At 40.1% G+C, this 25,751-nt stretch overlaps 1 protein-coding gene across 2 annotated transcripts in view; it reads right to left on the bottom strand.

The window, feature by feature from the left end:
- The window catches only part of CLASP1 (cytoplasmic linker associated protein 1), a 240,411-nt gene extending 217,487 nt beyond the window's left edge, over positions 1–22,924 (bottom strand). Inside the window, exon 1 of one of the 2 annotated variants that reach the window (XM_081051108.1) lies at positions 22,762–22,924. The gene's annotated coding sequence lies outside the window, so the exon portion shown is untranslated. The remainder of the gene's footprint in view (positions 1–22,761) is intronic. The other variant, XM_081051107.1, reaches the window with a different exon arrangement.
- Positions 22,925–25,751: the final 2,827 nt, after the last annotated feature.

Here is a 25,751-nt window from a genome sequence, read left to right as displayed (position 1 = left end):
TTAGTTTGGTAATTTTTCTCAATTAATGGATACTAGAAATTCCATTTATGGAGGGCTCTGTGATGCTGGCCACTAAAGAGAGTTCTTACTCTCAGAAAGTCTAGAAACAAGCTGTCAGGCACAGAGCAGAAAGACTGGACAGAGACAAGGCCCAACAATCAGTTTCTAGCACTGGGGGCTTGAGGGAGCTCTGTACAGGTCAGCTTTGAACTGTAGAATCAGGAGACGCTGGGTGGGCATACGACTACCTTGGAAAGATCATTCAATCTGGAATTATTCAAGTGATCACAAGAACATTTTGCAGTAAGGGAAAAAAAAAAAATCAGAGTTAATGTTACTTCCCCATACCCATCACTCACCCCAGTGTGAACAGTAACTACAGTGGAAGTCATGACAAAAAACAATAATGTAAATGCCCAAAAAATGAACAAAGGGAGAAGGTTCACCATGTTACATTCAAAGGTAAGTCACATAAATAGAAAAAAAAAAATCATTAACATTGGTTAATTTCTGGGTGTTAAGAGTACAGATTTTTCTTTATGCTTTTCTGTATTTTCCAAAAATTTTCTTTAATGAATATATTGTTTTTATAATTACAAATAGAAAAGTATTATTCAAAAATCAGGCACTACCATTTCGTAATGGAAGAAAATCTCTATGTCAGTATTATGGAATATAATGTGTTAGGTTGGTGCAAAAGTAATTGCAATTATTTTTAACCTTTTAACCCGCAATTATTTTTGCACAACCCAATAAAATTGTCAATGAAGTACAAAACAAGAAAAAACTTTTAAATGCCTAAGATGTAATTAGTGAGTCAGTTACTTCCGAAAAATATGTTGTGAAAAACTACAAGCTGGTGAAAAGGTAAAGGGATTAAGAACTACAAACTGCCAGTTATAAAAATAGTCTTGGGGATAAAATACAGTGTAAGAAATATAGCCAATAATATTGTAATAACTGTGTATGATGTCAGATGGGTATTAGACTTATCAGGGGCAGAACTTAATAAAGTATACAAATGTCTAAGCACTATGCTGTACACCTGAAACTAACATAATATCGTATGTCAACTGTAATTCAAAAATAAATTTAAAAAAAGAAAAACTACAAGTTGCTAAAGACAAGTAAGTACTTTTTTAAAAAGCATCTCCACGTTACTGTACAAATACAATTAAAAATTAATAGGGGAAAATACACAGCCGCCAGATAAGTTAATTCCAACAGTTTAATATTTGGCTTCACTAGTATCTTTTTCTTTTATTAAAAGGTATTGGGGTGACAATCGTTAGTAAAGTTGCATAGGTTTCAAGTATACAATTCTGTAATACATCATCTATATAGTGTCTTAATGAAGGTTTCTATATCTTTGAAATATTTGAGTTTTTTTTCTCTAAATGTGAACTGTGGCAGATAATAATGGGTAAGAATTGCTTCTATTTTTTTCTATTCCTCAAAACTTCTAAGACGAAACCTAGACATGTATTGACAACTGCTGAAGTTCAATGATGGGTACATGAGGGTTTATGATACCATTCTCTCTAGTTTTGTATATGTTTAAAATTGTACGTTAAAATAAAAAAACAAAAAAATTAAACTTATTCAAAAGAATTGTGATACTTATGTTTATTTGGGTGGGAAATGAGAAAAAACTCTTAATTAAACAACCTAGGATGTTAAATGTTAAATTGTATTAAATTATATATATATATGATATAGACTACATGAAACAAATTATAGAAAAAACAAATACATAAAATATTAATTAACATGTAGCCTCTGAGTAATAGGTTTATGAGAACTTCTCTCCTTAGTAATTTTTTCTACTTTTGTATTTTCTAAAAAGAAGAGATAAAGATTTTAAGTTTTAAACTAGAAAAGCAGTTATTTAATAACATCAATATTATTCATTCAAAAACTGTGAGACCAAAACTAACTGAAAACAAAGACAACTCATTTTTTATTCACTGCTGACTTTCCTTCTTCCAATGAAATATATTTCACATATACACAAGGCTGATGTCAACGTCAGCATACCAAACTGTGTATTATTAAGACAGTTACCCCAAATAGGAGAGAATAATAATATAAATTACAGCTTCCTATGGATGGTCTTACATGAAGACAAGAGACCTCAGCAGAGAACCAGCTTATGAAGGCAAGAAGCCTCATCACAGACAGGATGTGACCAATACGCTGGCTCTTCTAGAAAGAGATTTAAATTTCCAATCAGGGGCCGGACCGATGGCTTAGGTGGTTGGAGCGCCATGCTCCTAACACCGAGGTCACCAGCTGGATTCCCACATGGGCCAGTGAGCTGCACCCTCTACAGCTAACATTGTGAACGGCTCTCCCTGGAGCTGGGCTGCCGTGAGCAGCCGGTCAGCATGAGCTACCATGTGCTGCCATGAGTGGCCGGCACCCATTGTGAGCAGCTGGCAGCTGGTGGGAGCTGCTGACCAACGGTGAGAGCTGCCGACCAATGACCGGCAATTCCTCCCCATCCCCCCCACCCCTGCAACTGACTGCGACCAACTGCCTCAGCCAGAGGGAGTGCCAGTCTCGGAATCCCAGCATGGGCCAGGTTGCTGTGCCCTACACAACTAGACTGAGAAACAAGGGCTTGAACTGGAGTGGGTGGAGGAGGTGGAAGAAGGGAGAAAAAAATTTCCAATCAATCTAACAATACTTTACTTCTATTGTATTTTTTAGAAAGTTTCATTTATAGTTTCAACGTGCTGGCCAAAAAGCTTTTTTTTTTTTTCTTTTGTTTACTAGACTAATAAAAAACAGATCACTAAACCTGAACAAACCCTTACATGTTTTTTTAGTAACAACTTTACTGAGATATAATTCATATACCATTAAATTCACCCTTTTAAAGTACATTTAATTCAGGCTTTTTTATTGGATTCACAAAGTTGTGCAACCATCACCATTATTTAATTCCAGAATAATTTTATCACCTCAAAATGAAACCCCATATCCTTTACCAGTCACTCCACACTCCCACCTCCTCTAAGCCCATGAAAACCAATAATCTACTTTCTGACTGACTGGATTTGCATATTCTGGACATTTCATATAAATGGAGACATAAAATACGTGGCCTTTTGTGTCTGACTTCTTTCACTTAGCATACTATTTTCAATATTTAATATTTATGTAATTTCAATATGTAATATTTATCCATATTACAGCATGCATCAGGACTTCATTCCTTTTTTATGGCTAAATAATATTCCATTCCATAGCTACACATTTTGTTCATGCATTTATCTGTTGATGGATGTTTGGACTGTTTCCACTTTTTGGCTATTATAAATATGCTGCTTGTAAACTTTCCTGAACAAGTTTTCCATGGACGTGTTTTCAATGTTCTTTGATATACAAATAAGAGTGTTAACTAGAATACAGGATATGGTAACGCCATGTTTAACTTTCTGAAGAACTGCCAAACTGTTTTCCAAAGTGGTTATACCATTTTACATTCCCACAAGCGATATGCGCATATGAGAGTCCCAATTTTCATCTTCAGCAACACTTACCATCCATCTTTTTTTATTACAGCCATCTTAGTGGATGTGAAGTGGCATTTCACTGTGATTTTGATTTGCATTTCCCTAATGACTAAGGATGTTGAGCTTCTTTTCATGAATTTTTTGGCCATTTGGACATCTTTGGAGAAATGTTTAAACAGATCCTTTGCTTACTTTTTAAGTGGGTTGTCTTTTTATTGTTGATTTAAGAGTTTTTATATAATAAAATTCTCAGGTATATAATTTGTAAATATTTTCTCTCACTTTGTGGAGTGTGCATTCATTTTCTTGATGGCCTCTTTTGAAATAAAGCTCTAAATTTTGATGAAGACTAATTTTTTTCTTTTTTAGCTTGTGTTTTAGATGTCATACCTAAGAAATCATTGCCTATTTTACCACAGTAAAAAAAGGGGGGGGGGGGGAGTGGATGTTGAGCTCAGCTGGTTAGAGCATGGTACTAATAACACCAAGGCTGCTGGTTCGATCCCCACATGGGCTACTACGAGCTGTACCCTCCTAAAAAAAAAAAAAAATACAGCAAACCCTTTCTAATCCAGGATCATGAATATTTACACCTGTATTTTCTCTAAGAGTTTTTGAGTTTCAGAGCTTACCTTCAGCTCTATGATTTATATATATATATATATATATATATATATATATATACACACACATATGTACACACACACATATATACATGTATATTCCAAATTCATTCCTTTTTTTTCCAGTTTCTCTCTTTATTAAGTCTACCCCCCACCCAACCAGAGGAAGGGGGACAGACCACGGTAACTGACACCCCCCATTACCCCAGGACACAGGGACTCTCTTCTGCCTATACTCTCACCCCTTCCCTTGCCCAATAAATAAAAAGGAGACAAAGAAGTACAGGGCAAGAAAGGAAAAGGAAAGAGGATGCCGCAGGCTCAGAACCGTCTGTGTTGGGGGGTAACCAAATTCATTGTTCTGCATGTGAATATCCACTTGTCCCAGCACCAGTTGTTGAAAATACTATTCTTTCCCCATTGAATTGTCTTTGCACTCTTGATAATCAATTGACTATAAACGTTAACGGTTTATTTCTGGACTTACACTCTATTCCACTCATCCACATGTCTACCCCTTATGCCAGGACCAGACTGTCTTAATTACTGTAATTTTGTAGTAAGTTATTCAAGTCTCCCAACTTCGTTCTTCTCTCTTAACATTGTTTTGGTTATTCTGGGTCCCTTGTATTTCCATATGAATTTTAAGATCAACTTGTCAATTTCTGCAAAACAGGAAGTCGGAATTTTAATAGGGATTGTGCTGAATCTGTAGATCAATTCAGGGAGTATTGCCATCGTTATAATATTAGGTCATCCAATACTTGAACATAGGATGTCTTTCCACCTACTTAGATCTTTAATTTTTTTCAACAATGTTTTATAGTTTTCAAAATATAAGTTTTATACTTCTTTGTTAATTTTATTCCAAGTTTTTCATTCTTTTTGATGCTATTATCAATGGAAATGTTTTCTTAGTTTCATTATTGGATTATTCATTCCAAGCGTATAGGAATACAATTGATTTTTGTATATTCATCTTTTATCCTGCAACCTTGCTGAACTCATTTATTAGTCCTAATAGTTTTATAGTGGATTCCTTAATATGTTCTCTATACAAGATCATGTCATCTGCAAATAGATTTTACTTATTTTCAAATCTGGATGGCTTTTCTTTTTCTTGACTAATTTCCAGGATTTGAACCTCCAGTACAACGCTGAATAGAAGTGGCGTAAAAGAACATCCTTGTCTTGTTCCTGATCTTGGGAAGGATGTATTCATTCAACATTAACCATGACATTAGTTGTGGGTTTTCACAGATGGCCTTTATCACACTGAAGAAGTTTTCTTCTATTCCTAGTTTGTTGAGTGTTTCTATCACGAAATGGTATTAGATTTGGTCAAATGCTTTTCCTGCAGCTATTGAGACAATGATGTGGTTTTTGTTCGTTAGTCTATCAATATGTTTGTATTACACAGATTTTTCAGATATTAAACCAATTTTGCATTCCTGCAATAAATCCTACTTGATCAGTGTATCATCCTGATATGAGGCTGGATTCAGTTTGCTATAATAGTACTTTGCTGAGGACTTTTTGCATCTATATTCCTAAAGGATAATGGTCTGCAATTTCCTCGTGATATCTTTGTATGGTTTTGGTAACAGAATAATAACAACCTCAAAGGATGAAATGGGAAGCATTTCCTCCTCCTCTTTATTTTAAAAGAGTTTATAAAAAATTTGCATGTGGTAGGTTTGGTAGAATCACCAAATGTGAACTAATCTGAGCCTGGACTTTTCTTTGTGGAGGTGCTTTCTGTTTATTCAATCTCTTATTATTAGTCTATTCAGATTTTCTATTTTTTTCTTGAGCCAATCTCAGTAGTATCTGCCTATGAATGTACATTTCACTCATCTAGGTTATCTAATCTGTTGGTATATAACTGTTCCTAGTAGGCCCTTCTAATCCTCTTTATTTCTGATGTGCTCTCTTTCATCTCTGATTTTATTAATTTGAGTCCTGTCCCTGTTTTTCTTAGTCAGTCTAGCTTAAGGTTTATCAATTTTGATCTTTTCAATTTTTAGTCTGTTGATTTTCGCAACCTTTTTTCTATTTCATTTATTTCTAATCTAGTCTTTATTATTTCTTCCTCCTGCTTGCTGCTTTTGGTTTAGTTTTATCTTCTTTTACTAGTTTCTAAAGATAAAAGGCTAGGTTATTGAATTTAGATCTTTTTTTAAAACCGGGGAATATTGGGGAACAGTGTGTTTTTCCAGGGCCCATCAGCTCCAAGAAGTTGTCCTTCAATCTAGGAGAGTGCAGCTCAGCTCCAAGTCCAATGGCTGTTTTCCATCTTAGTTGCAAAAGGCACAGCCCACCACCCCATGTGGGAATTGAACTGGCAACCTTGTTGCTAAGAGCTGGCACTCTAACCAGCCACCCGCTTCCTTTTTTTTAACATAGGTGTTTACAGCTACAAATTTCCCTCTGAGCACTCACTGCTTTCACTGATTCCCCTAAGCTCTGATATGTTGTTTTGTTTTTTGCATGGAGCATAACAGGTGCTCAATAAACATTTCTTGTTGAACAATGAATGAGTGGCAGTTCTCTTTTAATTGTGGTAAAACATACTAAGATACTAAGATTTACTATTTTAACCACTTTTAAGTGTACAGTTTAGCTGGCATTAAATACATTAAAACTGGTGTGCTACCATTTACCACCAAATGTTGCTTTGGAGGTTTTTTTTCCAATCATCTCAGAATAGTTACTAATTTTCCTTGTGATTTCCTCTTTTACCCACTGGTGACTTGGTGTGTTGCTTAATTTCCACATATCTGTGAATTCCCCAAATTTCCCTTGGTTACTGATATCTAATTTCAGTCCATTGTGGTCAGAAAACATACTCTGTATAATTTCCATCCTTTGAAATTTACTGAGTCCTGTGTTATGGCATAACATACCATCTATCCTAGAGGATGTTCCACATGCACTGGAGAACAATGTGCATTCTGTTACTGGGTGCAGTGTTGTATAGATGTCTGCCTCTTAATGATTTAAAAGAGTTTATCTGCATCGAGATCATGCTTAAGAGAAAAAAGTCAATTATCTGAATCTTAAATTTTTCACGTTATCCCCCACCTTTCATACTATTCCATTTATATATAAAAATCAGGTCTCCTGTTAAAAATAAAAATCTTAGTTTCTAGCACCCTATGAACTTAAGCGTTGGTTTCTAAAAGCGAAACCTGCTTAGAAGGTAAGCAGAAAAGACCTCACATATGCTCATGAGAGATTTTCTAAGAGGTTTCTGAAACATGAAATCCCCAGACTTAGGTGAGTAAGAAGAGAGGAGAGTATTTGATATGTCACTTGATAGCAGGACAGCTGACATGGCCATCCCAAGTTTCCCAAGGGAGCTAGGTTATACCCAGTTGACAAAAAGAAAACCCTATTAAGTACTAGTTATTTAATGTGAAGACAGAAGGTGTAAGACGGCTTGGGATATAAAAGCAGAGAGAGTTTTTCTCTGTTACTGAATAAAAAAGTCAAGCTATAAAGAAGTAATGTAGCAGTAGTTTAAAATTTGGCTTTCATTTCAGCAATTTAAAATTAGCATAACTACGTACATTTAAAACAGCACTTCCCAACTCACTAAGTGCTTATACAAATGCCGCTGTCTTTATCACCACCCCCATGAGACCCGCTGCAAGGTGATTATCATCATGCCTATTTTACAGAGGCGGAAGCAGTCAGAAGCAAAGTACCACCCAGGGCCACACAGCAAGTATGAACCTAAAGCAGGATTTGAACCTGGGCTTCAAACTCCAAACCCAGAGCTATTTCTACCAAGTCATAGTTGCTTCTTCTCACCAATAATACACACAGATCTCTGAGTACTTTTAGGGGTGTATGTATAATTTAGGGAAAAGACAAAGGAAGGATGTATCTACTATACTTAATGTCCCAAAATTAGAGCCTGAATAGGGAGGCAGTTAGCACCTGGCACAGCATTACATGCCAAGCAAGTGCTCCATAAAGATCAAATGAAGAGGAAGAGCCGTATGTACCCCCACAAGTAACCCTAGGAGAGTAATCGGCGATCTTTAGTTCAGAGGGTTCAGTACTGCCCACAGATGCGAAAGGCAAGCCAAAACCATGATCAAAAATAGCAAGAGAGAGAAAAAAGGGTAACACGTAACCACTGGGGGAAACTGAGTGAAAGGTAAACAGAAACTCTGTACTATTTTTTGCAACTTCTTGTGAATCTATAATTATTCCAAAATGAAAAGTGAAAAGACACACATGATGGGGACAGGCTCTTGTCAGTGAACTAGTTTCCTAAATTCACTGAATACCTAATGTGCCAGCCAATCAGCCAGGCATTGCCTCCTACGAGCTCTAGGTTCGCTGTGGAGAGAAAACAAGAAAACAATCTATTCCAACACAGCACAGCAAGGTGCTTTCTGTAAGACCACCTACTTTTCTGATGACTCCTTAGGAAACAAGGAAAAAGGAAAGATTACAACAGTGAAACACACATGTAAGGGCCCAACATGGGCAACCTTCGGTGATAGGTGTACACCAGCATGAAAACACACGCTTGCTGACTCTCATCCTCCAAATCATTTCCCTTGCTCCCATTCCTCACTCTAGCAAGATTCAAAGTGAATACACAGACTCGGATGGACTGGGAAAACCTACATAGTATAGTCACAGAGGTTTCAACGACAAGGAGTCCTGTGCTTGCTGAAGAAAGAACGGAAACGAGGCCTTCAGGGATTCATTTATAACTTATAAATCGGATCTTACTAAATTTAACATCAAATCTGTCGATGCAGTATAAGTGATCTGGCAGAGAAAAATAATTCCAAACATCAGCTGAGCATGCATGACAAAGACTAGTGAAAAGACGTCATCTACTGCTTCCCACCAACCCGCATCCAACCATTTTCAAGCAGCCTTTAAACCTGTGATTTACTAGGCTTACATATAACAGCTAGAGAAATTCTGCTATTATTTCTCAGATCAACTACAACAGAACACCACTATTACTAAAATAATATTTTTATATTCATACTTTATGGATTTGGGGAAAAAATTCCAAAAGAAACGCACAAAAGTGATCTGTGCCTTAACTATGTTAGTATATACTGAATTGTACAGGTGCTCACAGTTTCCAAACTGAGCTGTGTGACTGCCTCAATATTTTTCCAATGCTGACTTATTTCCAGTCAACATTAACATGGCTTTTTTTTAAATACCAAAAGACCTGGGGCAGCCAGATGGCTGAGTTGGTTAGAGCAGGCGCTCTGAACAACAGGGTTGCTGGTTTGATTCCCACATGGGCCAGTGAGCTGCGCCCTCCACAACTAGATTGAAGACAATGAGCTGCCGCTCAGAGGGGTGGCCGGATGGCTCAGTTGGTTAGAGCACAAGCTCTCAACAAGGTTGTCGGTTCAATTCCCACATGGGATGGTGGGCTGCGCCCCCTGCAATGAAGATTGAACAACAACGACTTGGAGGTGATGGTCCCTGGAGAAACACACTGTTCCCCAATATTCCCCAATTAAAAAAAAAAGTAATCGCGGTTTAAAAGGTTGAAAAAAGTTGCAAAAATCGCAATTATACCAAAAGACCTAACCCTCACAAAAAGAGATAGCTTAAGAACATAACTGAATATAATCAAATGCACACTTTAATGTGCTGCTGATAAGAATAAAATTCATAAACAAGACAATTTGGAAACATCTATCAATGATCTTTAAATATATCTTTTGATCCAACAAATCCGAATCTAAGAATATATCTAAGGAAATAATGTGTCAAGTATGCTAAAATGTATGTATAAAGTTGTTCGTTGCAGTAGTTTAGGAAAATTTTTTTTAAATGAGAATGTCCTTAAATATCCAAGAATAAGAAATTGGAAAAGAAATTACATCCAAACAGCATACTATACAGTCACTGAGAATGACAGTAAAAATATGTTCTTATTGGCCTGGAAAGATATCTACAATCAGTTTAGTGAAAAGAGTAAATTAGAAAAGAGCATGTTTATGACACCATTTTTGTTTATAAAATAAAAAGCAGTCATGTATATTCTTCATGCATAGAAAAAATATGGAAGAAAATATACCAAAATGTTAACACTATATTTTCTACAATGAACATGTACTATTTATATAAGGAAAAACAATACATGTTCAAAATCACAGTGGTACTAACAAAACAATGCCGCAGCCTATGCCTATACACACAGGGGTATATATGCACAGAGTATCTGGAAGACCATTTAATAATCTAGAAGCAGCAGTTGCCTCTGGGAATGGGATGCAGAAGAATGGATAAAAGGGTAGAGGAAGACTTACTTACACTTCCCCCTCTATCTGGGTACCTTTTAAACTTTTTAACCATATGCATGTTACCTATTCAAAGGAAATATACATCTTAGGACATTAAAAAGCATGTTCACATCCTTTCTAGTTAAACCACACTTTATCCAATAAATAAGCTACTTGTAAAGTGAATTAAAATTGTAATCCTGAAACCATAGGCATCATCAGTTCCTACACCAAGAATTGAATAATATAAAAAGAGCCAGTTATTCAGCCAATCCATCTCTATCCATCTCTAGTATTCATCTCCAGAAGGCAGCATCGGTAACACCTATAAGCAAACGTTTGTTTCTGAACCTCAGCATCTCAGCCTTGAATTCTTGCAAAGTCAAAAACAGAAAAACAAGTAATGAGAAGACAAATGCTCAATTCATTTTTGATCACTGAACGATAGCCACGTTTTAATTCAAAAATGATACATGACAAGTCAGGGTCACATGCTTTCACAAAATTTACATTAAGTGTGCTGATGAGAGGAGTCTCATATTACAGGCTGGTTTCATTAAAACCTCTAGAGTGAATAACTTGGCAATATCTCTCAATAATTTAAAGGCACATAACTTTCAACCCAAAATGTCAACTTATGGGCATTTATTTATTCATGCATGGGCAAAACAAATTATTATAGGATTATTCTTTGCAGCACTGTTTATAAACATGAAAAATCCAAATAATCCTCAATAGAGGGCTAGGTAAATTATGGTACATCATACAATGCATGCTAGTTAACCTACTATTCCCTTAAAAAAATAAATGAGGAAGTCTTTTTAATGTACAGACATAGAATGATTTGCAAGATACCTTAAGTAAAAAAAGGGGAAAAAGCAAAATACAGGGCAGTCTGTTAATAGGCTACCATCTGTACAAAAACAGGTGTGAGAGGAAGGAAGGAAGGAAGGAAGGAAATAGATATATAGATATACATGCTTTTTTTCCCCACATATGTAATTAATAGCATTGGAGTCTCCAGGAAAGGGAACTGGATGGATGGCACATAGGATAGGAGGAAAACTTAAATTTTAAATCATGTGTATGTATTACCTGTTTAAAAAATAAATATTTTATAATAAAAGAAAGTAATGCAATTAACAAACAGCTCTATTTCTCCTTTCTAGGTAATTTAAACAAAATGAAAAGAATCTTCACATATAACTACAACACATTTAAACTCGCTCATAATAAAAAGGGAAACACTGGGGCTGGCCCAGTGGCTCAGGCAGTTAGAGCTCCATGCCCCTAACTCCGAAGGCTGCCGGTTCGATTCCCACATGGGCCAGTGGGCTCTCAACCACAAGGTTGCCAGTTCAATTCCTCGAGTCCCACAAGTGATGGTGTGGGCTGCGAGCGCGTCCTCTCAACCACAAGGTTGCCAGTTTGACTCCTGCAAGGGAGGGTGGGCTGTGCCCCCTGCAGCTAACAAAGGCTACTGGACCTGGAGCTGAGCTGCGCCCTCCACAACTAAGATTGAAAGGACAACAACTTGGGTTGGAAAAAAGTCCTGGAAGTACACACTGTTCCCCAATAAAGTCCTGTTCCCCTTCTCCAATAAAATCTTAACAATGAAAAAAAAAGGGACACAGAATATCCCCTAGTTATCTTTTTTTTAAAATTTACAGCCAATAATTCATTCATATAAGCTTTGGACTACAACAAAAATATAATTTTAATAATTCAATCACTATCCAAAAGCAGTCTCAATAGCAACCAGTTTCCCAAAAGCACAGTGTCTAACTCCCATCCACAAAATTCCAAAATTAAATCACTGACCACTTGATTCAAGTAAAGATAGGAAAAAATGAGTCCTGATTTTATCAAGACCCAGGGCTGTCAGCCCGATGTTAGCTCCAAACAGCCTTCTCTCAGCAAGAGTAGTGCTTTCCTGGCTCCTGTCTGGGGCCACGTCACAAAATTAGACCATGGCAGTAATGTGGCCCACAGTCAGGCTCCTTGCACCACGGTCAAAAGCTACATCTCCGGCCAACACAGCTCTCTCACCAAGAAGGCCACACACAGGTCCCCGAGCGGCCAACCAGGTGAGTTTGTACCTGGTTCAGACACTCACATCTTTCAGCTCAAAATAGGAAGGGGACACATCTCTCTGGCACCCCCACATTAGCAGCCCTTCCCTCTTCAATCTTCCCACAGCAGCACATTTAACTCCACAATCATAACCATTTCCTTAATTGTCTGCCTTCCCTCTTAGAGGCGGAGCTCTCTGGGAACCCGGCTGAGAGCCTCTGTCTTTAAGGCACAATACTAATGTTTATTGAATGAAGATTCTGATCAAGGTATGCAGTTTGTGCATTCTCTACTGATTACCCCAATATACCCTAGAATAACTCTCTTATCTAAATGGCAAGTTTTCTTTAAAGGCTCTTGTGTTTTGGGTCCATTTCTCATTAACACATTATGTGTTACACCCTTTCTACATCCCCTCTACTCACCACATTCCACCCTAAAAGAGGTCTAACAATTAAATGATTATGAGATGTTCCTTATCTTCCAGAATTTAACCTTATTCTTTCAGGATTCTATAAAAATCATTTTTATACAATTCATCTAAATATTGTTACTTTGTCAAAACAAATGTTCCTTTGTCAATTTCACAAATCTACTCCAAGTCTGAAAAGAATGAATGGAAAGCTTTCTGCATCACTTGTTCACTTTAAAAATACAGTCACAGGCCAGAGGAATCTATTAACACTTGGCATGCCAATCACTACAGATAGATCAATTCAATCAGCATTCGGCTAAAACGCCATACTCTTTAGCCCAACTCAGCTCCACAGGGCAATGTGGCATTGAGAGCATCTCTTTTTTTTCCTTCAGCTCATAGCCATTTTAATAGGATGTTTTCACAGCAAGAGTCCACATGAAACTCAACTGCTGTTAAGAAAGTGTTTCTAAACAGTGTCAAAATTGGTCTTCATATTAACTGAGAACAAGAGCTCCCATCTTTAAGGTCAGATTAAGGTAACAGGCTGGACTGAGCCAACCATCAGGTAAAATAAATGCTTCTGGACAGTGCTTAGACTAAACAGGGCCAAGAATTCTTAAGAAAAACACCACTTACAACAATGGAGGCCAGCAGAGGCCTCCCAACGGGGACATGCCTTGTAGCTTCGGGTCTGGAAAGCTACCCTACAAATTCTCATCAGATCCTTGATATCAGGGAGGACTTCTTTTTAAAGGGCTACGCTTCTCGGAATGGGACCCCATGTCTGAAGGGCCCCATTCTTGGGACCAAAAATACTTCTTGCATCAAATTGTGTATATATAGATATAATTGTATCTCTACATATCTTTGTGTACACGAAGATATGGGAATAGATTGACATATGATAGCTTAACCTCTCCATAAATAAGGCCAGAGATAGTGAATGAAAACAGTCATCATCTCTCCTTCCTACCGCCCCTGGCATAAACCATCATTCCTGCTAAGTGAGTTCAAGATCCTGAATCTCTTTGTTGGTTGACAATTTTCTTGAAAGCATGTGAAATATTGGATCTGCTCTGTTTTCTCTGATGTTGTTATGTTGCCTTTCTTTGTTTTCACTATTGATAATAATGGTCTACTAAAATAAGCAATGGAAGAATAACCAGTATCTCATATGATAAAAGTGTCTATATAACAAGATACTAAGAAATACCTATTTCGAAGTCAAAACCCACTACAAAATGAAACACCAAAGGCCAACCTTCAAGCTAAGCCTTCCCTTCACTGACATCTGGACCACAGATTACAAAATGGACTCCCAAGGGAGATCACTTAGGACACGTAACATTAGACTCTACTGAACACTAAAGAGTGTGATGGAGGGAAATCTGATAATACAGCCCCAGAGAGAAAAACCAGATACATCTTCACTAGTTAACTTTTGGTATTTCTAGGCAAAAGACGAATTTTCTAATATTTAACTTTTTTGTTAGAAAAGTAATGTATACTCATTGCACAGACTCAAAATAATTATTTAAACTAAGAGCATTTGTCAAAAATAAAAAGGCAAGGTCCAGATGTACAAAATCACCCCTGAAATTAAAACTCATCATACTCTCAAATAGCAAGTTTAAAAAATTTTAGTCACTCATGAAATGAACCCCATATTATGCAACCTAACTGAGGTTTATCCAAATACCTAATGTAACACCCCAAAAATTCCTAAGGCATTTGAAAGACCTAGATGCTATTATCAATCCTCTCATTTGGGGAAATGACTTAAAAGGATCTGAATTAAAAATCTTGAAGAACTTGATAATAAAGGAGAATTTTCTGCAATTATCCAAACGTATTCACAACAATCTATGTTTAGTTTCACAATTCGGTCAATAAAAGTTAAGTACCTCACTTGCACGGTAGTATACTGGACACTACAGTGATGGAGGAGGAGGGGAACTATAGAAGGTTGGAAATTGGGAAACAAAAAAATATTCTGAAGGTCCTACCCTGAAGGTCTTTGCGATCTATTTTGTAACACAAACCACTTAAAAGTAACTACACAAAATTAAATGAAAGGAAAGGAACTCATATGTATTAAGTGGCTCTTATAGGTCAAGCAGCAAAGCTGTAACCCACACAAAACCTCTATGCATCTTGTTTGAAAAAAAAAAAAGAAAGAAACAGGGAAGAGGATGGGGTAAAAAAGAAAATAAGTAGTAAAGTCAAAAACCCAAAACAAAATATAAATGCCAGTGAGTGATACAATAAATAATTAAAAAGTTTGTATCCGTCTTCAACAAATGGTGCTGGGACACCTGGATAGCCACATACAAAACAATGAAGTTGGACCCCTACCTCACACCACATACAAAAATTAACTCAAAATGAGTCAACAATCTAACTGTAAGAGCGAAAACTATAAAACTCTAAGAAGAAAACATAAGAGTAAATTTTCACAACCTTGGATTTAGCAATAAATACATATGACACCAAAAGCATGAGCAGCAAAAGAAAAAATAGATTAACTGGACTTCATCAAATTAAACATTTTTATCAAAGGATATTATCAAAAAGTGAAAAGACAACAACCTACTGAATAAATGGGAGAATACATTTGCAAATCATGCATCTGATAAGACTTTAATATATAAGAACTCCTAACACTCAACAACAAAGACACATAATCCAATTTAAAAATGGGCAAACAACTTAAGATAGGTATTTCTCCAAATAAGATATACAATTGGCCAATAAACACACGAAAAGATGCTCAACAGCTTAGTCATTAGGGAAATGCAAATCAAAACCACAATGAAGGGCGCACGGGTGGGTGGCTCAGTTGGTCAGAGCACGAGCTCTGGGCAACGACGCTGTCGGTTTGAGTCCCACATGGGCCAGCGAGCTGCGCCCTCCACAATTAGAATGAAGTCAATGAGCTGCGGCTCAGCTCCCGGGTGGCCAGATGGCTCAGTTGGTTGGAGCATGTCCTCTCAACCACAAGGTTGCCGGTTCCACTCCCGCAAGGGATGGTGGGCTGCGCCCCCTGCAACTAACAACGGCAACTGGAGCTGAGCTGCGCCCTCCACAACTAAGACTGAAAGGACAACAAATTGACTTGGAAAAAAGTCCTGGAAGTACACACTGTTCCCCAATAAAGTCCTGTTCCCCTTCCCCAATTAAAAAGAAAAGAAAGAAAGCAGACTAGAAGTTACCAGTGGCTGAGGGAGGGAGGAATGGAGATTTATTGCTTAATAGCTACAACGTTTCTGTTTGGGGTGATGGAAAAGATCTGGAAGCCGATTGTGGCAATGGTTGTCATTGCACAACAGTGAGAAAATGTACATATTGCTATTAAATTGTATACTTAATATGGTTACCTGACATTTTGTTCTATGTATTCTCCCACAATAAAAAACTAACAATAAAAAGTTCATATCAGATCTTCCATGATCTGAATTGTCCAAAATAGATTTCACATCAGGGACTCAAATCTAAAAAGGGCTGCAGGTCACCTGGTCTAACCCTCCCAGAAACCCTAGTGAGGAACATGCATCTCTACATCCTGACTAGTGAGTAAGAATGCATCTCCAGAGGCTGCCAGATGCTGGGAGCAGACTCTCTCCCACTGACCTCCATGAAGGAGGAACAACCTGTGCTGGAAGGAAAGAGATAAATGGAAAGGAAGCTGAAGAATCTGAGAACCAAACTGCGACTGCAGCTGTGTGACCATTATTCAACTCTCTAAGGTGCAGCTCCCTAGCATTATAAAATAAATTAGCAACGGCCTTTAAATGTCGCTATAAGAACTGACAAAAGTATACCTACAGCTCTCATGCCAGTACCTGGCAAATGCTGGGTGTTCCAGCTTGTGATGGCTATTGCTATCGCAATGCTAGTCTATGGTCTACGTGCCACCGTAACGCGGAGCAGGACATGGCTCTGGTCTGGAGAACTCTATAACTTGTCAGAACTGAAACAAAACAACAGCCACCAGCATCAGGAGGCTTCCGAGAAGGAACTGTTTTTATGCAGTTCAACTACTCTTGGAAAGACTGGCTTATTGTTCCTAGAATGAACCCAGCTACTCTCTATTAGGAAGGGCACTGCACACAATTCATTCACTCTATACAACAGGCCTCTGTTAGGAGATCTGAGCAACCGTTCATAGCAGTCTGCCTCTACCCACAGGAAAGACACACTCTGTAAAGAAACTGAGCAGAAAAATAACTGGAAGGTACTCCTGAGGCAGCTCTCAAACTCTGATGGCCTCAGAAGCACTTGGGAAATATGTTAGGAGAACAGATGCCTCTCACCCCCACCTCCAGACATTCTGATTACTAAGTATTTCAGGCAGGGCCCTTGAGCACAACTGTTTACAGAAACACTTGAAGGTAGGCCACAAAAATGTTAGGTTACATTGTGATGCTGACAAAAAGACCAGTCTGCAACCCAGAGCAAAAGTCGCCCTTTCCTCCCTACCTAACTAGAAACGACGATCGTTAACAATGCAGGATGGGAGCGGAAACCCAGGAAGGAAGGTCACCTGCACGGACTATCCAATGAAAATAGCATACAGTTGGTTCATTTAAAGTCTGTCATTATTGCTTATTCTTTTCTAAAATAAATACAAAATAAGAAATGAAAAATAAAAATAATGTACCATTCCACACCTCTCACAATAACAAAAAAATACTTAAATTATAATACCAGAAACTGGTAAAAATTCTGTGAAACTGGTACATCCTTAGATTGCTGGGGAAATTATCAACTGGTACAATTTTTTGGTCAGATAATATGTATAAAAATCACCTAATAATCTCACTTTGAATTTATCCTACGGAAGCAACACAAAAGAAGGTAGTCACTGTTGTAGTACATGTAATATAAAAAAATAAAAAATATCTGCACATCAAGGATACCAGTTTACCAAAAATTGCCATATAATTTCAAATATGACAAAGCTATTGTTAAATATTAGAATGATGTGTACTTTGTCATTACATGGAAACTATTCATAAAACATGTAAGGCCTAAAATTACTTTCTAAAAAGTATGGACTGTGGACAGCCTCGAAGGGTGATATGATACATCGAGAAATAATAGCTTGTGTTAAAATGGTTTGATGTGGGTTTTCTCCCTCTGGTCTCTCAACTTTCTATATGATTGCTATATTATTGCAATAAAACTATAAATTTTACTGATTCTGCTTGGAAAGTGAACTGGACAACAGTTAGAGAGGCCGGTGGAAAGCAGATACACTGACCTGGGCCAGCTCTCCTGAATGAAGATAAACTCACCCAAATGAGCCAGGCTAACAGATGGCCTCTAGGCCAGTCCTGGATTTCTTTTTCACAAAAAAGAGAAATCTTAACAGATACATGTAACTATGAAACCTCAAATTTACATTTTTACAAAGCCAGTATAGACACACTAAAAGACAGGAGGAATCTGGTTTGGCAGCTATTCACACGGCAAAAAGACCAGGCGACTTCATGAACCACAACTTCAACGCAAGCCAACAAATTATGTAGCCAAGAGACAGTTTACGTGAAAAGAACATTAAGCTGAGAACCAGAAGGCCCGGTTCTCATCCTAGCTCTGTCACGTACTGGATTTTACTTGCAGGTCTTGGTTTCTCATTGTAAATTGATAGGATAATGATGGTATCTCCCCCTGCCTACCTCACAGGACTTGGAAGGGAGCAGGTAAGATTATGAATATAAAAGTCCTTTGAAAAAAGGGTTTTTTCCCTTAAATCTGCTATTATTATGAAAGTGTTCATATATGTGTAGCTACAAAAAAGGGTAAGGGTGTTTTGAAGGCTATATTCCAAACAGATAACAAGTGTGTGACGCTGCCAAGGGGCCTGGGCTCTGGGGTCAAGCATTTCTCTTTACCTGTATTATTCGAATCTTTTGGGAAAATCTAGTCACCTATCACTTGGTAAGTTTTCAAATTTGTAAAAGCCAGTGCAATCACTGACAATATAAAGTGCAGGGTTCTCAAACTTTGGGGTTTTTAAAAATCACCTGGGGATTGTTAAAAACTGTGGCTGCCCAGGCTCCATGCACGGAGACTTAATCGACCAAATTTCTAGGTAGACAGGAATAAACAAGGCTAGGCCATTTGTACTTTAACAAGCTCCCGAAATGATTGTGATAACTTGATTACTGCCACTAACACATTATTAATATGAACTGTGCATATCATGCATGTGTTAACCACGTATACACAATTACACGCCAGCCGCTATTCTCAGCACTTTACAAATATTAATTCATTTAATTCTTACCACCACCCTGTAAGTAGGCACTAATACTAATATCACTCTCCCTTCACCCTCATTTTACAGATGAAAATATTAAAATAGAAAGATGATTTAACTGGTCCATGGGATGACATCACAGAGCTAGTAGTAAGTGGCAGAGCCTGAAAGCACAACAAAGTTTGAAAATTGTTGGTACAGTTTCCTAACCTAAGACAATGGCTGTATACTCTGGTCAGGTCATTTCAAATCGTTTTATCTCAAACACTTCATTTAAAAGACACCAACAAAACAGAGTTGCCTAAATACAGCATGCTGAAATCATGAAACCGGGAGGTTTTATATGACTGATAACCAGCATCAATTCATAACATTTTGTCTGTCTGCCCTGGAGTATGAGGTGTGGGGACCATGTCTATCTTTAACTGTACCCTCATGGTACCTGGTGCCTAACTAAAGGGTTTAACAAATGAATTAACCAATAAATCTAGAAGAGGCATGGTGACTGTCCTAGGAAATGAAAAGGCTATTATGTGAACAACAGACTTAACTCATGTTGCTTCAGGTGGTATAACAAAAATCAAAAGTTAAAGGAAAAGGGAACATTGTGATACAGTATAAAATACCCTTCTAGCAACCAAGACCTGTACAGCAACAAAGTAACAGAAAAGCATGTCTGCAGTTTGAGGCTGATGAGAATAGACAGAAGGTAGGATATTGGACTATGAGGCCTCTAAGAACTCCACCAAGGCTCAAATTCTATCATTCTAAGTTATGCTACATTGGTTTATTCTTTCATACATCATACAGTGACTAGTTACACAAGTCCCAGGAGAAAGCAACAGAGGACAGATACCACAAAGTGTTCTACAAACCAGCAGCGCAAAAGCACAGGAGTGAATCTTCCAAGGAGGAAGGTAATGAACACAATAGCAAGGAGTGAGGAGACTTCCAGGCAGGAAACAAGAGGGAAGTCAACAAAAATGTTACTGAAGAAATGCCACCATTTGAGCACATCTGAGGTAGGTCTATAGGGATCCCTGGTGGGAGGCAGACTCGGGCTGCCACAGAATCTGGGGAGAAAAGCGTTGGATATGGCAGTAATGGTCTGAGCATAAAGGAGGAAGGAAAGCCCTGGGGCGGTAAAGAACCACTAGAAACAATCAGTAAATTCTGGTGCTAAAAGGAAATATTAGAGATCAGTTAGTCATACAAACCTTATGGATGTTATGCTGATTGCACTGGTTAAAGAAAGGTTACTTTCTTAAATTACATTTTACAAACCAAAAACTATATCATCAATGATTTCTTCTTTACTTAAGTTTTGTTTTGTTTTTTTCTATTTTTTAGAACTCATAGATCCTTTTCTTATTTTCTAGGAACTCTTTTAGATGATTCTGTTTTTAAACTTTTGTTGTTTTACTATTATCTACTTTTTCCACTATTTGACAACCATATTTGCAATTATAATTCTGCTTTGAGCCTAATATTTATAATCCCTTCAACGGTTATATTTACTAATAGTACTACAAAATAAAAAGTATAATCATCTACAAACTATGACTTTAACTAGAAGATTGTTAAGAATATATGGAGTCTCAAAAAACAAGTTGAGGGGGATAGGGGATGGAAGATGAGAGTAAGGGGGATCAAATACATGGTGATGGAAGGAGAACTGATGCTGGCTGGTGAACACACAATGGGATTTATAGATGATGTAATACAGAGTTGTGCACCTGAAATCTATGTAATTTTACTAATAAATGTCACCCCGATAAATTAAAAAACAAACAAGTTGATGTCTCAAATCCAAGAAACTACTGCACCCAACACATATAGTGAGACTGACCCAACTAAGAAAATAGAATTAACAAAAGACTGAAGCAAAAAAAATCTAAGTCCAAACCAGTGAACAAAATACAACACATTAGAACAATGAACTTAATATTCTTCTGGTCAAACATTTCTCAACATCCCTGTCAAACTATTTTAAGGACCTGAACTCTCGCTCTATAAAAAGCAAGTTCCCATCATCTAAACTACACTTAAGAGATCCTATCACAGTAGTTACTGAAGCATAACACACCAAGTTTCAGATTTTTGCTTCCTCTTAATCCAAAGAGTGTTTACCTCTTTTACATAAAGTTAAGTCTGTGGCCAAAATCCTGAAGCACCAGGAGATCTGGGTTTTCAGTTCTAACACTGAAATATAAGCTTAGCGTTTTCTGCATTTACCACTTGGACTGTAAGGTGGAGATACAGTATTTGACACCTCCACCACCAAGAGGCTCTTCAAAGGATTCCTGGCTTTGGTTAGCCTTAGCTCAGAGAGTACAATGCTACGGCTGGAAACGCCTCAATTGAAAATTAACACTTTAAAAATCCAAAACAGTGCTTGCTACACATTAGCCAATAAACTATAAATGAAAAAATGGAGATTCAAGTAATAACTGCTAAACAAAAAAAAAAAAAGGTGCAATTACACAATTTTACCAAGTGAATAAGCAATAAGCAAACAGCTCACCAAAATGTACATGTTTCTCAGCAAATGGAGAAGATAGATAATATTCTGTGACGCTGGGACACTGTGGTGTTACTGGTGTTATCTATATGGCCTCTGCATCAATGTTACTATTCTCCCCCTCCCGTGATGAGCAAGAGGAGCCCACTGTCCACGATGTCTCATACCAAGAGCTCAGTAAATGCCACAAACAAGAATAATGGAAGCAACTAATTCTAAAGCCACAATCTGCGTTGGACCGCGGCACCCGAATGGGGGGCAGGGCACATGGCAGCATGCAACTATTTCTGCCTCCGACCCTTCTGCACCACTGCCTCCCCAAGGACCGGAGAATCTGCAGCTCTGGCTACAACACCTACCAATTATTGTTCCGAGAGCTCCCGAGCCCTACGGATGGCATTTAACGAACGCCACCCACAACACAAACTCACCCAGCTGCAATACAACATGCTTTAAGGCTCCCCCTATTTTTTGGTTTTAGAAACAAATAACTATGTTTTAAAACCATTCCGCAACCAGGCTCCGGAGAACCGCCCGCTCACCGGGCGGCGCGGCACACGGAGCGCCCACCCCGACGGGCCCATTGTGCCCCGGCCGCCGCGCGAGCCCGCGGCCCGGCGCGCGGACAACAAAGGCCGGCGGCCGCTCGGCCGCTGTGGGGCCCGGCCCCTTCCCGCCGCCCGGCCCCGCGCCCGCCGCCCTCGCAATCCGGCCTCGCTGCCACGCGACGCGGGTTCGCAGGCTTCTGCCCGCGGCCCGGCGACCCGGGGCCGGTGGGGTGTGGAGGAGGACACGGGAAAGGGGCACACCCGGCCGGCCGGCCTCACGGCCGCCGCCCCCTGCGCGCCGCCCGGGACCCGCGACCGCGGGGGGGACACACAGCGCTCGCGTCCGCCGCTCGCCGGCTCCCACCGGGGCCGGCCCCTCCCCCAAAGGGCAGCGAAGAGCCGGTGACAACGCCAGACGTCGCCCCCACCCAGTCCCGCCGCTCGCCTCCGCGGGGGGCAGCGGCCGGGGGGCTGCGGCCCAAAGCCCCTCGCCTAGCCGGGAACTTACAGCCGTAGTCTTCGCTCCAGTTGCCGCAGCAGCCCGGACGGCCGCCGCCTTCTCCTCCACCCTAATGAGGTTAAGTGCTCGGTGCGGAGATGAAGGGAAAAAAAAAAAAAAAAAAAGCGGAGGGCGCCTGCGCGGTGCGCTCTCCCTGCTTCCCCTTGCCGCCGCCGAGCCCCTGGACCATAGAGCGCAAACCGAGACTAGAGCGGCCTCGCTGGCGCAGCTCCCCGCGCATGCGTCGGCCTGGCTGCGCCGGACGGGGAGCCGCCCCGCGCGGGCGCGCTGCGGCCGCGGGGACCGTTACTTGGCCCTGATGGGGACCCGTAGGTAAAGGCTCTCTTAGGGAGCCCCCTGCAGTAGCTGCAAAGCTCAGAGCGGGCGAGGAGAGGGAGCTCGGCGGCCAGGCGGCGGAGGGCAGGGGGTGTGGGGAGCGGCGCTGAGCGGAAACGCGGACAGCCCGCATAAAGGCGTCTGAGCGACCTGCTCGGCTCGGGGCTGCAACGCGCGAAGGAAACGGCCTTTCTCGTCGGGGGCGGGCGGCGAGGGCGCGGAGGGCGGCACCCTGCGCCTCTCCGTACCGCGCCGGCGGGCTCGCCCCCTTCCTTCCCGAGTGGCGCCTGCCCTCGAGCCGGAGGCGCCGCTTGTTCACGGTTCCTGGGCCCCTTTGGAGCGGCGCGGGCTGGGTCCGGGCCCGGGGCATCGCTGCGACGGCCGTTTCCTACTGGAGCGTCTCCGCCCGTGACGTCGGTCAGATGTACGGTGCGGGCAGGTGGGCGGCTGCGGAGCGGGGCGAGTGATGGCGCTGCCCTGAAGGCTCCCCGGGGAGCCGCAGTTCCGTCGCGTCGAGCCCTGGCGCCCACGGGGACGTGGACATTGAAAGCTTTGGTCTGAGACGATACGTTGTTTCGTGGACGTCGCCCTCGGAGTGTGAGGGGGGCTCCCTCCAGCGAGCCGTCCGGTGCACCGAGGTCCCTGTTGCCCCGGAACGCCGCACTGTGCGGCGGGGGACGTGGACGCGTCGGGAGCGAGGTGCGGGGGACCCGAGTGCCCCGACTCTGAGGGCGTTGGAGTGATGGCTGGAGAGACTAAGCTAAAACCGTACGGCCCCGTGTGGGGCTTTCTGTGTGCTGCAGAGAAGGACACGACTGTGGTCTGTAGAAGTTGGGGCGACATGGAGGACGGTCTTCCCGGAAACTAGGAAAGAGCATCTTTGGAGCGGAAGCACAAGCAACCTTTCGAAAATGGATGGGTGATGAAAACATTCCCGTGGAGAAACACCAGGGGGTAAAGGCTCAGGAGGGAGTGGCTGTTACCCGGGGAAAACAGTGAAGAGAGCAAACGGAACTGCCAAAATATGCATGTAAATGTACTGACATACACATATATGACCAGTGGAAAGCAAGGTTTGATAAACAGGATGGGGAATTTTTCTTTTATTGTAAATAACAAAACTTACCATCAACTATTTTTAAGTGTACAGTAAAGAACATTTACGATGCCGTGCACCCTCACCAGTACTCTTCATCTTACAGAACTGGAATTCTACACCATTCCTTCTTTCCCCCAGTTCCTGGCAGCCGCCATTCTACTTTCTGTCTATACGTTTGACTACTCAGTTGCCTCGTGTCAGTGGAGTCATACAGACATGGTTGTTTTCTTGTGACTGGCTTATTCCACTTAGCATAACATCCTCACCTTTGGTCCGTGTGGTGTCATGTGTCAGACTTCTTACATGCTGAATAATACTCCATTGTATGTACATGCCATCATGGACACTTGGGTTACTTACACCTTTGGGCTACTCTGAATAATGCTACTATGAACATGGGCGTCCAAATATCTCTGAAACCCCGCTTTTATTAGGTTGGAAAAGATTTTGAAACCAACTGGAGAAATCTATACTGTTTCAGGTCCTCAACCCAGGGTAGTAACATGGTGAAAGAACTGTTTTAGAAAATGATTCTGGCAGTGGAAGCTTAAGACATACTCCATTTATATAAAGCATTTATGGAGGCTTTAAGATAAGCCAGGCATTGTACTACCACTTTATGTAAATTATTCACATCATTGAGTGCATCAAAATAAACATGAGCCAATTGTTATTCACCACATTTTACAGGTGAGAAAAATCAAAGTTTTGAGTTACAGATGGGCTGAGGCAAGGCTTACCAACCACACACACAAGTAATTAGAAAACAAAACTCCTATGGGAACTGGGCATCCCTGGGCACTCCCTATTCACTTATATGGACAAGAATATTAAAACGATTCACATGTTAAAGAGTGAATTTTCTCAGAAGAAAGAATAGGCTGATATCAAAAGCTCATGAAATTACTGGTATGTATAAGGTTTTAACACAGCAAAACTGCATCTTCCAAAGCCCCTAAAAGAACTCTGGGGTTTGACTTCAGGTCTGTTTTTGCCTTTAAAAAATATAAAATGCCATCTAAGGATATCTTTGTAGGTAATAAAAAAATTAATAAGACACAGCATTTCCTATGTAACACTTCATCTTTCATTTTACATTTGTAAAAATCCTGTGAGATCATTTAAAGCAATAATCTCCTTTTGGCCGATAAAGAAATTGAAGGCCAGAAAAGAAAAATGGTTTGCCCAATGTCATATGACTGATAGTACCAAGAGTACCACTGAAATCTGAACCTCTAGAAAGCTCACTCCGCTTTGGGCTCCCTTACAAAGATAGATACCATAGTCTGAGTGGGTGGACAATGTTTCTATTCGATCAGTCTCATCTTCTTCAGAAACACATGCCCAAATTCCCATGAAACTAGCGCCAGTTAAACGAGGAGGCAGAGAATATAAGTGCATTATAAACATTCATACACTCAGCATTACGGTATACCAACTATGTGCCAAACAATTAGCAAAGCAGGGGGAAAATCCTTGTTCTCAGAGGAGATAGAAAATAAAATACATATACATACTATGTCAGGCAAGATAAAAATTATGGGGGGCAAATGAAGCAGTGAGG

The sequence above is a fragment of the Rhinolophus hipposideros genome (assembly GCF_964194185.1).
Source record: "Rhinolophus hipposideros genome assembly, chromosome: 6".
NCBI classification, from domain to species: Eukaryota; Metazoa; Chordata; class Mammalia; order Chiroptera; family Rhinolophidae; genus Rhinolophus; species Rhinolophus hipposideros.
The sequence above is the reverse complement of the archived record's forward strand: the minus strand, read 5'-3'. Positions and strand labels throughout refer to the sequence as shown.